Genomic DNA, 14,236 nt, shown 5'->3' with positions numbered 1-14,236 from the left:
GGTAGTGAATACTGTTTCACATTCCACCATGAATTTACGGTGACCTTGTAGTCTCCACATATTCTCACAGTATCATCCTTTTTAGGCACACAAACTATTGGAGCTGCTCACTCACTGTAATAATTGGGTGAGATGAAACCTTCAGCTTCCAATTTTGCCAGTTCTCTCTCTACGGCTTCTCTAAGTGCATAAGGCCCGTTTCTAGGCTTACAGAACTTGGGCACAGCATCTGGAACTACATGTAGTCTGGCTTTAATACCTTTAAGCTTGCCAAGATCAGGTTTGAACACTGATACATGTCTGGCACACACATCATCAACTGTATCAGGGGCCACTCTGTTGACTCTTGACCAGTCTAGCTTTAATTTACTTATCCAGTCTCTTCCCATTAATGCAGGACCTCTACCTTTCACTACCAGTAGTTCTAGCCTTTCAGAGCGTCCTTGCATTTCACCTTTGCTGTGGAATTTCCCTAACAATTGCAATGAGTCCTCACTGTAGTGTTCAGCACACAAGTTGCTGGACTAGTTTAACTCCTTTAACCTTCGTTTTCAGCCGAGTTTCAGATATCAATGAACACGGCTGGCGCCAGTGTCTACCTCCATTTTAACCCTTGTACCATTTACACTGACATACACATAGTAGGGTTTCACAATGTCATTGTCCAACTTTACCCGGTCCCATTGCAAAAGATCAGCCCCTCCAATGTCCCATGTGTTTCTTTACTACCCGCATCCACCATGGACCTTTTCGGCAGACCGTCGGTCTTCTCTGCTGCTGTGGGCTGATGCTGGATACAACTCCATTTGACCGAAGATTCTGAGCGTTGCTCGGTCCAGGTGTGCTGGGGGAGAGTTGCTCTGGTCCCACGTGCTGGGGAGCGTTGCTCTGGTCCACGGTGCTGGGGAGCGCTGCAAACATGTCTTCCCTGCTGCTTTGAGAGCGCTGGAATCCGTACATGTCTCCGTGCTTGAGGAGCGTTGCAACATTCCAAATGCCTGGTCTCCTTGCCATAAGCCCTCCTTCTTATGTCCACAGTGCATGCTTTTGCGATGGTTCCCATTTTCTTACAATGGTGACACTCTACTTCCTTGAACCTGCATTCATCCGGTCTGTGACCTTTTCCATTGCAGCATTAGCAGGAATTTCCGTTAGCTGTAGGACTTTTCCGTAGCCTCTCTATGCTTTTATTGTGGCTTTATTCTCTACCACATTAGCTTTATAGCTTTTCTGTTGCACACACTGTCCTTTGTCACTTCACAAGAGAGAGCCATTTCTGATTTGATTTGATTGAAATTTATTTCGAACATGTAAAGAAAACAATAAATATACTAATACCACAAATGACTGATGTTAAAAAAAATAGAAAGCATAATTTAGATCCATAAATGTTAAATTACTTGATAATTGTAACATGTTCGAAAAGGAGTGGGAAGAAGTTTACACTTATTTAATCCCATCCCTTCTCCGTAACTCATTGAAATTAAGATTCCTTAGTCATAATAATAATTATTAACATTTTCATTTATTATTAATAAATATATATATATACATATATTAGATATATATTTTATTTTTTAACGTATCCAAACATATTATTTTATTTTATTTTTTAAATAAAATGTATAACTTATATGTTCATATCAGATATATACTATAATTTCTTACACCTTTGTCAAAAAAATAATAAATAAACGAAATAAACAAAAAACCTTCATGCAAATATATAGATATTATCTCACTATTGATATATTTTAGTATCAAAACAATAATTTTAATTCATAAAAAAAAAAATACAAAACAAAAAAGAATAAATAACAAACTAAATAAATAAACAATTAACACCCGATGAAAATCAAACACCTTCATCCTTGTACCCTGTGAGAATCATTTCCTTTAACCTTGTTTTGAATAGTTTTATGTTAGGAGCTCTTCTTTTAACCCATTCCACAATTTTACTCCACAGACAGAAATACAAAACACTTTTTCTGGTTGTACGCACCTTTTTTCATTTAAAATTTAACAATCCCTGTAAAAAAATACTCCCTTCTCTTTGTGTGAACATTTTTTGAATATTTGCCGGGTATTGTTTTTTTTTTTTGTGATTGTGATTCTCTGCTCACATGGTAATGATGGGATAGTAGCTCATGCTGTACATTGGGTTTATATAAATTCCTTTGTCATTTTATTGTTTACTTGGATTAAGAAGGTCAATATTGAAGTCTCCACAAATGAAAATGGTTTTGTTACCCTTGTTTGGAGAAAATGTCTTCAATCCAATCTTGGAACACCTCATATATTAGAGCCAGGTGCCCTATATAAACAGCTAATGATCCGATTTTTTCTTTGCAGATTTCTATTTGATATGTCCTTTCCAGAACATTGTCCTACTATTGTTTGTCATTCTGTCCAGCACCTTTGAACATTTAATGTCTTGTCCACATATATGGCCTACTCCTCCTCCTCCCTTTATTTTTGTCTATTTATATAACTAAGTTCAAAGCCATCCATGTCAAAGTCCAGTTCCTCTGTCCTTATTGAGCCAGGTTTCAGATATGCGATGATATTGAATGGTTGTGAAAATGTATCTAAGTAATCCCTGATAGAGAGTAAAATTTGCATACAGACTTCTGCTGTGAAGTGGAATAATTGACCAATTTGCCATCGGGTCTTAATGCTCCGGTTGAACTGCTCCCAGTGTAATAGTGACAGTTGTTGTTGATGGTAGATGAAAAAATTGTTGTCCGCGGTGCTATTGTCTTGCTCCAAATCCAGTGCATTATGATCCGTATATTCAAATGGTTATGTTCCAAAGTGTCATTATTCATTAATCCCCTGAGTTAGGCCTATGTGGCTATTGTCTACAGATGCATTTGAGCGAATACTTTGAGTTTTGTGTCATTGTTGAGTGTTTGTTTTTTATTCACTGGTATTTATCCACGTTCCTCAATGTGCTTGACGACCAACACTTCTGGGAGAACCATTAATTTAATGAATATTTTACAGTTTAGCAGTCCAAGTGGTGTCCTGAATTTTCCTCGTGCCTTTCAATTGCGAGCTATTCTTGGCTATGTCGCGTTGTATGTCGAGATTGTGGTCGGTATCCTGGTGAACACTTTACTTCCTTTCAGCTTCCTTCCCTGTCTCAGCAGCGCGGTCTTGTGTTTGCGGTTAACAAACCTGATGATGACCACCAGATTGTCGCTGGTTTTCCTCCTGGGCAGCGGGTGGCATGCCTCGATGTCATTGCAGTCCAGGTCAATCCCCTTCGATTGCAGGAATGCAGCTACCTGTTGCTCCGTGGAGCTGACATCCATTTCACCGGGCTCCCCCCCGTTGTCATCGGTCACCGCCCGAGTGTATGACCGGGGTTAAACGTGGAGCCCGGTAACGATGACGTTGTTAATCCTAGTGTACTGCTCCAGTGCCCTATACCACGAAGCTCGCTGAACATACCCAGGCTTTCTTGGGAAAACCTGGCTCGACAGAGCCGCAACTCGCAATCAGAGTTAAATGGTACCACGAAGCTCACTTTAGATTCAATTAGTTGAACCAGGTTTTCCGCTTTAGGTTCAGTGCGCGTTCACGTGAAAGGGGCGTTTTTTGCGTCATTTTTCTCACCTTTACGATAGATCAAGCAGTCTATATGCGTATAAGTGAAAATATTCTGCATATTGTCTGTAAAATAACTATGCCAAATGCAGAATTGTTCGCCATTAATCCAAATAGAATGATGATGATTTAAAAATGCATAAGCAACGTCCATCCTGCCTTATTCTATCATTTAGGGAATTCACTTTAAATACACCCTATGTAAGAAATGTTTTTACCCCCATAGATGTGGTGCCAGCACGGCCTTTAAAATATGGGTTCAAGTTCGAAATAAGCACAAAAATATAATTCCATAAGCTTTAGTGAATAAGCATTCCATATGCATGATAATTGGGACTTTTTAAGCTTCACATAAATTCGCGTCACTTGGGAGTCGAACCCCCCGCGCAGATATTCAAGACTGACTCGCTACCTCCACTCTAGCACTCTGTCACGGAGACACAATGCGTAACAGTAAGCATTGTCTACATAAGGTCCAAAAGGACGATCAAATAACGAACACCCTCTTATGAGAATCTGTATCTCTCATGAAGAACCCCAATTTCGTTGTTTGCACAATGACAATAAAGTCTGAAATCTGAATATCGTCAGACAATGCCAGGGGATCGGTTCTGTCCCGTAAAACCCTCTGTCTCCGGAGAGACGCCTGTACGAGAAGTGCGCAGAGGTCCACGGGAACACCCAGAAATGGTGACGCCATTGTCAGAGGAGGGTCTAGGAAGCTGCGCACGCCGATTTAAGTAGCCGATCTCCGGCTAGACTAAGCCGAAAAACTGCTCCCGAACAGGTTTGGTTGCGAGCATAAGTCACCATGGTGATACAGCGACGCTAAAAGAGATCGACTTTCGTGGTACAACTAACCCAGGCTTGGAGCTCAACATACCTCGCTAACCCTCTAAGCGAGCTTCGTGGTACAGGGCCCAGGTCAGACACTCTGCTTTCCAGATGGATAATTTGTTTATCCTTTTCCTCGCTCTGCATCCGCAACACTTTTATCTCCCCGGCCAGGTCTAGGATGTCTCTCTGCTGTTTCCTCATCGCGGCAACTTCGCCGGATAGGAAGTCGAGAGATCTTTTTATGTCCTCGGCTTCTTCGGCCGTACAGCCTTCTTCTGACACATTCCTTGGCAGCGTGGTTCTTGGATCACAAAAAATCAACCCGCAAAAACGTTGCTTCAAGGCCCTGAATCAACGTCAAGTAGAAATACTTCCTTCAACAACTTGCTCTACACACACATACACATTACTCTCTCTGACATGATAGGAAGTCAACTGCGAGCTGTAACAACTGCGAGCTGTAACGTTAAGTCTTTTGTGTGGGCCGCATTGAGTAACCGATCTCTTAGTTCACTGCTCTTAACTCCACAGACAAACCTATCACGCAGTACTTCGTCCAAAAACGTTCCAAATTTGCATGTGGCTGCTAACTTTCTCAAACTTGCAATGTACTGACTCATTGTTTCATTTTCCTTTTGGTTTCTTCCGTGAAACTTGCATCTCTGAGCAATAAAGTTGGTTTTTGGAATGTAGTGCTTTTCTAGCATTTCCACCAGTACTTCATATGTTTTCCCCGATGGCTTTTCTGGCGCGCACAAATCCATCAGCAAGCTATGCGCCCGTTTTCCTACCACCATAAGGAAAACCGCTTTGGTTCTTTCTTCTTTAATGTCCAAACCATTTGCTGCAAAGTACTGCTCCAACCGCTCTCGATAACTCTCGAAACTTTCCTCACTTTCCTCAAAGTGGAAATCTTCTGGCTTTACCAAATGCCATCTTCTGTTCAACGGTCCTTTTACTCGCCGAACGGCTCTTCGGTTGTTCGTCGTCGTCTTCTGCCTCATCGGAGCTGCTTAAACATGCTAACTCTGTCTTCTAACTTAAACATCCCATCCTCGTCGCCAACTGTTGTGTTTCAGTCACTATATAGTTCTAGAACTGTTTAAGAAGAAGTTGACGGGCACACGGCAGAATGATGACTTAATCCAATCTTTTATTTAAAATCCACTGTAACAACCAGCGCGGGTTATCTAGGTCGTGCAGAGTACCAAGAGAACCCTCTAGTGCGATTCTGCCTAATATACCTATATGAACAACCAATAGGAGCCCGCCACCTAATGCCAACCAATCACATTGGGAAAACTGCAAACTGATACAACTACTGTATAACATTCTGTGTTGGGAACACCGCACAGGGTCAATCAACCTAGAGTTCAGCGTTAACTCAGTGTTTGTTAAACCTCCGTTCGTGGAATACCCCACAGTTCACACACAAATGCAAACAAGTTCACAAATGAAAAGCGTCTTGTTAATTCAAGTTTAACAGTTTGTATATAAATGTAACAACGTCCAAATAGATTTTTGATGAAAATTGCAAATATCTTTTTAATTAATATTTATGGATTGATATTACATTTATTTAAAACAAGGCACAGTCGTGTGTTGTTCAGAAATGTGTGATTTATTTTACATTTATTCATACTGATATCCATTTGTGTGTCCATTGAAATGTATTTGTGAGAAGAGAGTAATTTATATATAAATACATTTGTGAATCCTTCTCTGTGCATTCATTATAAAGGTTGTGTATGGGATTTGCGAAACGCCAGCAGATTCCTACCCCCTCTCCTTCAACGCTGACTCTGACTCCACCCATTCCAAGTACATGGACGCGCAGTAATGCAGGAGCGAACACAGATGCCGAGCGAGCCATTAGCTAGTTAGCGAGCTCCAGTAGCTACCGCAGGATAACAACAAATAGAAGCTTGCTCTGGGTCACGAGCTTTGAGTACGTGCACGAAGGGGTCACGCGGGGGGAGGGGGAGTGCAGTGCTGCCCGTTCCACAGATGATTGACTTGTTTAATTTTCATGTCAGTTGCTGTAAGTGGATTATGATAAGGATTTCAAGTAATTTTGCAAAAATGGCCAAAAAAGAGAATTCCATACCCAGCCTTTAATGAGACTGTTCTGACCCCATACTAATCCTATCCAGAACAAGCCGTAAAACACGTGTATTTGGCCGTACATGGATCTAAACGGGACTCTCTAAATCGACGCCACTTCGACCTGGGCGGGACTCACTATGGGTGTGCATATGTGCGCGTAGCCGTTTGTCTCAGGGCTCTGTGCACGAACTCCCTTGCACTATTTCTACAAATGACTTACTATTACTAGCGATTAACATGACGAAACAACATGAACTAAGCTAACATTCGACTATAGCCATACCAGATAACGCCATACCAGCTAACCCTAACTATTTCTATTAAACTCTGAACCATTTTGCAACAGGCAACTGTGTGTTGGTGTGTCTTATTGCTTCCCACGTCTGCGTCTGCATCTTTCCCACTCCTGGCTAATAGTTTCAGCTTTTGTACTGTATATCAGAAATGATCACCCTGTAGGCCTACCACACTGCTGACTTGTTGATGTTTTGTGAGCACTCACGCATTTCTCTAGGTATCTTAAGTTTCCTACTGGAGTCATCAAAACGTAGGACTTTGTTATTGTAAGAAATATTGTGTTGGAAAAACACTTTGTGTCTTACCCTTTAGGTTACCCTAACCTTAACCCCAGTAACATTTCTTCATCATAAACTACAAGTTACGCAAAATGGCATACAAACATCCAGTCCAATATGAAAGAAAAAAACTAGCTTCATTAAGGAATCGAACCCCTTATCCCCGCGTTAATGAGTTGCGATTCAAGATTTAACCACTTGACAATCTTTAAACTTCGGTTGTCTAGAAATTGTAAAGACAGTGATGCTGTACATTGTGCGAGTATCCGTCACTCGCGATGTGTGTGCAGTCCAAAATGAAAGAAAAAACCTTGCATCACTAGGGAATCGAACCCCCAATCATCAGTTGGTCGTTGGTAACTGTAAACAAAGAGATCGCATTTTGTTTAACTGCTAACTAACAAACGGGTTTATGCGTTCACTGAACAAAGATTATGGAAATAAAAGACCACTTTTCCATCAGAAAAATAATCAGAACCGTTATTACCAACTAGGGCTGGGCGATATGGACCAAAAGTCATATCTCGATATCTTCAAGCAGAATATCGATATAAGATAAATATCGATATTTGTCGAAGGGGGGGGGGGCGCGCTCCGTGCGCAGATTTGATATTACTATTTCTACCGTTCGGAATTGAATTGTTTGATGGTTAAATAAACCGTGGACTAGACACTGCCTCCGCCTCGTATTAGAGAACATTATAATATATAACATCACGGCCAAAAGCTTTGTGCGCTTCCAAAATATTACGAACCGTAACGACTGCGTGGGGGGGGCGGACATGACATGCTATTTTATGTATTCTTTAATATAGGCATTAGTGGGCAACTAACACAGTATTCAAAGACGTTCCCGAAATTCTGCCGTGCAGCCACGGTACCACATAGCCTTTAGCCGTGTTCTGTAAATATTCTAGAACCCACGGGAGGCATGTCGCAGTTCATGTACTTCAGCGAGTCAAAGCCAAAGTTCCTTTCCCCCAATTCCTTCTCAAACATGGCTCAGATAACCACCAATACAGTCTCGTTGAGGAAATACAAGAGACGTCAAAGAACCGACAAGAAACACTTGCGTTACAGTGTGTGTGTTCACACACACATGTGGCGCTCGCACGGTCGTGTCACATTGGCGGGCCAACGTCTCTGGGCGGGCCAGGCAGAGTAAGGGGAGGAGTTTAGATGCTTTGTGACAGACCAAGACATTCCAAATCAGCTCGATTGAGCCTCCGTACATTATAATATATAATGTCACGGCCAAAAGCTGTGTGCACCTCCGGAATATTATGGACAGAATTGCAACCCTTTGGTTGGGACCGTTTTTAAGCACACTCCACAAATTAACTTATATCCAAACCATTTCCATACTTGGTCTTTCGCTTGCAAACAAGCTCCTCGGAGCTGCATGCGCAGGCGGACACCATAGCTGTGTTCGAAATCGTTCCCTATGACAGATATAGCGCACTATATAGGGTGCTCGCGATTTTGTAGTGGTGTTCGAATTCTCAGTGGTTAATTTCATGCACAATATAGTGCACTTAAAATACCCAATGAATAGTGAACGATTTCGAACACGGCTCATGTTTCAAAAAGTGACGTGAGTCAGTGGAGGGGGGGGGGGGGGGGGGGGGGGGGGGGGGGGGGGGGGGGGGGGGGGGGGGGGGGGGGGGGGGGGGGGGGGGGGGGGGGGGGGGGGGGGGGGGGGGGGGGGGGGGGGGGGGGGGGGGGGGGGGGGGGGGGGGGGGGGGGGGGGGGGGGGGGGGGGGGGGGGGGGGGGGGGGGGGGGGGGGGGGGGGGGGGGGGGGGGGGGGGGGGGGGGGGGGGGGGGGGGGGGGGGGGGGGGGGGGGGGGGGGGGGGGGGGGAGCAGGCAGAGACTGTGTGTGAGCCGGAGGCAGAGCGGGAGAGACATGAGTTACGAAATAGCAGGCGGCAGGCGCCGTTCGAAACTGGTGTTATTTGGAACAAATGTGCTGTAATTTCAACGCAAATTAAATTATATCGATATTGACGATATGGTCTCGTTTCATATCGCGTTTGAAAAAATATCGATATAATTTAAATATCGATATATCGCCCAGGCCCTATGAGAAGGTCCAGCTGCAGGCTTGGGCGTTCCCGTCATGACACAAAAACGCCCATCGGCGTTCCCCGTCATGACACAAAAACGCCCATCAGGCGTTCCTGTAGCGTTTCATCCTATGGTTTCATCGATCGCTCAAGAAGAGGTGAGTGAGTTCGCAAGGCATGCTGGGTATGCTACCCTTCCTTTTTTGGCGGTTTTACCTCGTAGTAACTTTCCAGAAAAACGAAAGGGTTATGATCAGAGATTATGTCAGTAAGTATGATATTGTTTAATTGACAACATTGCTGTGAAGTATTCTCATTTAAATCACTGATAAGCTGTGGTATCGTTGTATCCGAATTCGAATCGGATATAAATACTCGTGACAAGCATGGTTCGGTGGCAGCGAATGCTATGCTATCGTCCATAAACGTTGAATATACTATTCAGAAATCAGCAACGTTTAAGACGGTTTGTAGGTAGAGGGTAAAGTTTGCAGCGAAGGCTTTGCCGATTATTTTACTGTGAGGTTAACATTACCAAAGTACATTGTTAAGTTGGATGTTAAGGTGTCAGCTGGCATGGTAAGAGGCATGAAATCGCGGCCACTCTGCTTCGTTGTGGTGACACACGCATCGGATTAAACTGCATGTAAACGTACTAGTACGTCTAAACTAACTAGTATGTTTACATGCATGGCATATCAGAGAATTCTGTCAGTTCGGTCGCGGCGCAACGAATGAATAAAGATCGTTAGCACTCTGAAAAACAGATGACAGATGTGCCCTCAGTTACTACTTTATTACCTCGTTGATTTCCAACGTTTAGGAAAACATGTACTTTTAATTCACCCTTGGGTGAAATCGAAGCGTAGTGTGTACTGAATGCGTGTTGATGATGATGCATATGAATTGCAACTTACACGTCTTCCAAACCTTTTCAGTACCCTGGCACATGCTTTGTCCAATGGACCATGGAAGGGACTTTACTTGGCTGACGAGGTAAAACGTGTGGCTGGCGCACGATTCATTGGATCTCGTAGAGTAGCATTCACTGGTAGACAGGCAGGCCTCTAGATTGTTTATTATGATTTAATAAAGTGTTCCTATGTGACGCTCATGGGCCCTGGTTGCTGCTAAATGCTTGTTGAAAGTGCATTGTGCACTTTTTGTATGTAGCTACAAAATGAGGGTGGATATCACTTTATAGTTTATAGGCATTATATACTAATAAGAATCATTGACAAATCACATTCCCCTTTTACCACCACAGGACGCACCTCACCAGTATCAGAGCAACAGCTGTGGGGTGTTTATGCTGATGGTGAGATGCATTATTTTCAGAAATGATGACTAGTTTGCAAAACAACTAACTCATTTGCATGTTAATTTCAGTACGCAATGTATTCTACCCTCAAAAGCAATATGATTTCAGTGAGGTGAGTTCTTTCTAATCTCAATCAGATGTGTAGCATGAATATAAGGCTTTTAAAAATTTAGTCATCCTTACTGGAGGCTACAATTAACATGCATCATAGGTCATACACATTACTTTGTCTTCAGGTACTGCACTTACGGGAGGAGATGGCTACATCTTCACAATAATTTACACTGCCATAGTACACTGCTAAACAGTACTGTAACATGGATTTGTATTGGGCTATGAAGTCATTTAAAGCATAATTTTACTTTTCAGGGGACATGCTCTCTATCAGGAGGTGGTGGTTTGACAGTTGTTGGAGACCTTTATGCTTGAAAGGTTTATATACTGTGTCCATGTTGCTATTTACTTATTTTTGGTGCTCACGAAGATCGTAGCCAATACACTTGTCTCTCCGTCTCTAGGCTAGCCCTGCAGAACTAGCTGGCTCCTTCTCACCCTCTCCATCTCCCCATCTCAGTCACACCTTCCAATCACTAAGCAGTGAAAGGTATTACATACTATGTCCATACTTTTCTATTTACGTATATTCTCTCTTGCTCTTTCTCAGACTTTTGATCGATCAGTGATTGCCTTTTTGTTTAATGGTGTGGGTAGTGTTGGTCTGGGCTTGTGTGATTGAAGGTTGATCATAATCCCTGTTTCTCTCCCTCTCTCTCGCTCTCCTTCACTCTTTTTCGGCTCTCTCGCTCTCTCTAGCCCTGCAGGACTAGCTGGCACACCAAGCTCACCCTCTCCATCTCCCATCCAGCCACACGCTCCAATCTGGCACAACAGAGGACAGGCCATTCTTACCACCCGAAGTCCTTCAGCAAATTGTACAAGAGACGCTGAGACTGGACATGGCGATGCTTGGCGTGTTCAACAGGATTTCAAACACATTCCGAGAACTTATCAAGCCTCTCCATCATTCCATATATATAAATGACAGTTTGGCAGGGGACATTAAGCTTAATAAAGACAATCTCATATACATAACGGTTAGAAAGATGCACAACAATGCAGGCTGTGTCAGTGGCCTTGCGCTACGCCTCAAAGGCTTCTCAAAAAGAAGAATTGGCCTAGCGCACCCCTGGTACTGAGGCACGTTGCATATGCCAGGTTTGTCGTAAAAGATGTCTGCCTAGCATAATGTTCTTTTATTACTCCTTTTTCGTTTTATTTGGGACGTCTTTTTTTGCAATCCCTTTCATTTGTAAATGTACATACTACTGTAGTAAATGTATCTGCCCAGAAATGCTGGTATTTTATTACTCCTTTCTTTTTTGTTTTTGTGACAAATGCTATACGATGTATGTAACATACATTTGTGCCTACGATGTATGTTGTAAGGTTAATTGTTACAGAGCAATTACTGTATTTTGTCTTTATTGAAAACATTCAGTGGGAAAAGTAAGTGACACTTGGAGTCAAATGGCCTACTGTTTGAGCCTTCATAGTGTCTGGTAACTGGATTTGAACTGCATAATGTCCCAAGTGTTATTTTAATCTATTAATTATTTAATTTGGGCATATTCTTAAACTATACCAAACATCTCACTTATACCTAATACACTACCTATACTAACCCAGAAGATAATGAACATGAGATCATGGAGCCTCCCTCCCTGTAATGAGGGGGTGAAGTTTGGGCCGAGATTCGACACATAAAAGTAAGCTAACATTCTGTAGGCCTAGCTGGCTAACGTACCCGTATTACGAGATCGAAAAAGAAGGGGGCGCTAACGTCAGTTCTATGCTGCCAATGCTACTAGATCGACGAAGAAGAACGGGGCGTTCCAGCCTGCGTAGACGAAAACGCCCATCACACGAGAACGCCGGGGGGGGCGTTTTAGTCTGCGTGAACGAGAACGCCCACGACACGGGAACGCCCATTTGTGTCTGCAGTCGGATGATATTGAGCCCTATTACCAACCCATAGACACTAAAAGCCAAAACCTTTCTCACATGCACACCCATCGCGAGTGACGGCTACGCGCACACATGCACACACCCATAGCGAGTGACGTAGGACGTAAAGTCCTGCCCAGGTCGAAGTGGCGTCGATTTAGAGAGTCCCGGATCTAAACCATGGACATAATAAAGGATGGACCACAGACTGGAAAATGGCCGCCCATTCATTCCTATACAAACTGCTCAGTGGCGCCCAAGTGCCCCTGACTGCAGCCCGCAGATCGAGGAGGAGCTAAATGTGGGCGGGCTTAAACGTTTAAGCCAGCCCACATTTAAGGAAAATTCCGCGCAGTATCATGGACCAGACGGAAATACGTTCTTCCGCTTCTGTCTTTGGTTTATTTGACTTAGCTAATATAATTGTGTACGAGTGTACGAAATATATGTGTCTATACTAAAAAAGACATTTGAAATGACAAGTTAAAAGTAGGAATGTCTAAGTCTATCAAATGCATGAACCCTTTTCCATATTACCGGTAAGTCATTGTGCAGTGCTGTGCTGTATTGATGTTTGAGAATGTGCTGCCGGATCTCCGCCACCAGATGGCGCCCGAGAGGATAAAACCATGGGTTAAACGTTTAGACCCGCCCACATTTAGCTCCTCCGCTCGAAAGCGGGAGAACGAATGAAGGCCGATACATACCTCCGGATACGGACAGTTTCGTCCGGACTCTGGACGGAGAGATGTTGGTTAACAACATTTTTCAAGTTACATTCTTGTTTAAGTGTTGCCAAATAACCTTAAATCCTTAAAGGTTGGGTACGCGATTTGCGAAACGCCAGCAGATTTTGAAAATACACAACTCAAATGGTCCTACCCCCTCTCCTTCAACGCTGACTCTGACTCCACCCATTCCAAGTACCTGGACGCGCAATCATGCACGAGCGCGAATAGAGATGCGCGAGAGCGAGCCAGGCTAGCGTAGGTTTTCGTTTAACAACATGGCACTACATTCAGCTGTAAGTTGCACCCAGTACCGCGGAAGTAGGGGTGCTGGGGGTGCTGCAACACCCCCTGTCCGAGGCCCTGTCTTATCACAGAAAACGATCATTTCTAAAAACTCCGGCCAAAGTGGAGATTTCTGAAAACGCCGGTTATGTGTTGTCGTGTCAACGGGGAGAAACGGGATTTTAGGTTCTGAAGCGTCACATTATGCACCAGGAAATGCTTAACGTCATGTGAGCGCCCGCTGTACCGTATTGGTCCGAATATAAACACAAACCCCATTGTAAGACGACCTATATTTGGAAAAAAGATTTGAAGACCAGATCTTGTTTTTATGAATAAATAAATTGTATTCATTGAAATAATATACGAAAATAAAAAGGCATAGAATAAAACACTGCATTGCCACTAAACAGTAGTGCAAATAGGCCATACTGATGTGTACACCAAAGACTTCCTGACACTCCTCTGCCCCGCTGTGTTCGCTCTGGCTGTGGTCGCTCCGAACTGTTTCGGCCCGTGGCAAAGCGAGTCATCCTCGCTGCTGTTCAAGGCATGTTGAGACGCAGCATTTATTTAATGCTCATATGACCTAGTGCTGAAAAAAGGTTATATGAAAAAGTGTGAGGGTAGCGGTGGTGCGCTAAACTTGTTCCGTGAGCAGCTGGATGTGAACCATTGTGTGAAGGAAGTGAACACAACGATC

The 14,236-nt window shown here is 43.5% G+C and overlaps 1 long non-coding RNA gene across 2 annotated transcripts; it reads left to right on the top strand.

The window, feature by feature from the left end:
• Positions 1-9,380: 9,380 nt before the first annotated feature.
• LOC130403148 (uncharacterized) lies at positions 9,381-11,375 on the top strand. 2 transcript variants are annotated; one of them, XR_008904065.1, is made up of 4 exons: positions 9,504-10,191; positions 10,463-10,513; positions 11,040-11,120; positions 11,330-11,375. It is a non-coding gene; the product is annotated as an uncharacterized LOC130403148 (long non-coding RNA). The 2 variants fall into 2 exon arrangements; XR_008904064.1 differs by lacking the exons at positions 11,040-11,120; positions 11,330-11,375 and adding an exon at positions 9,381-9,463 and having other exon boundaries at positions 10,134-10,191; positions 10,463-10,656.
• The last annotated feature ends 2,861 nt before the right edge of the window (positions 11,376-14,236 follow it).

The sequence above is a fragment of the Gadus chalcogrammus genome, chromosome 2 (genome assembly GCF_026213295.1).
Source record: "Gadus chalcogrammus isolate NIFS_2021 chromosome 2, NIFS_Gcha_1.0, whole genome shotgun sequence".
In the NCBI taxonomy this organism is placed as follows: domain Eukaryota; kingdom Metazoa; phylum Chordata; class Actinopteri; order Gadiformes; family Gadidae; genus Gadus; species Gadus chalcogrammus.
The sequence above is the reverse complement of the archived record's forward strand: the minus strand, read 5'-3'. Positions and strand labels throughout refer to the sequence as shown.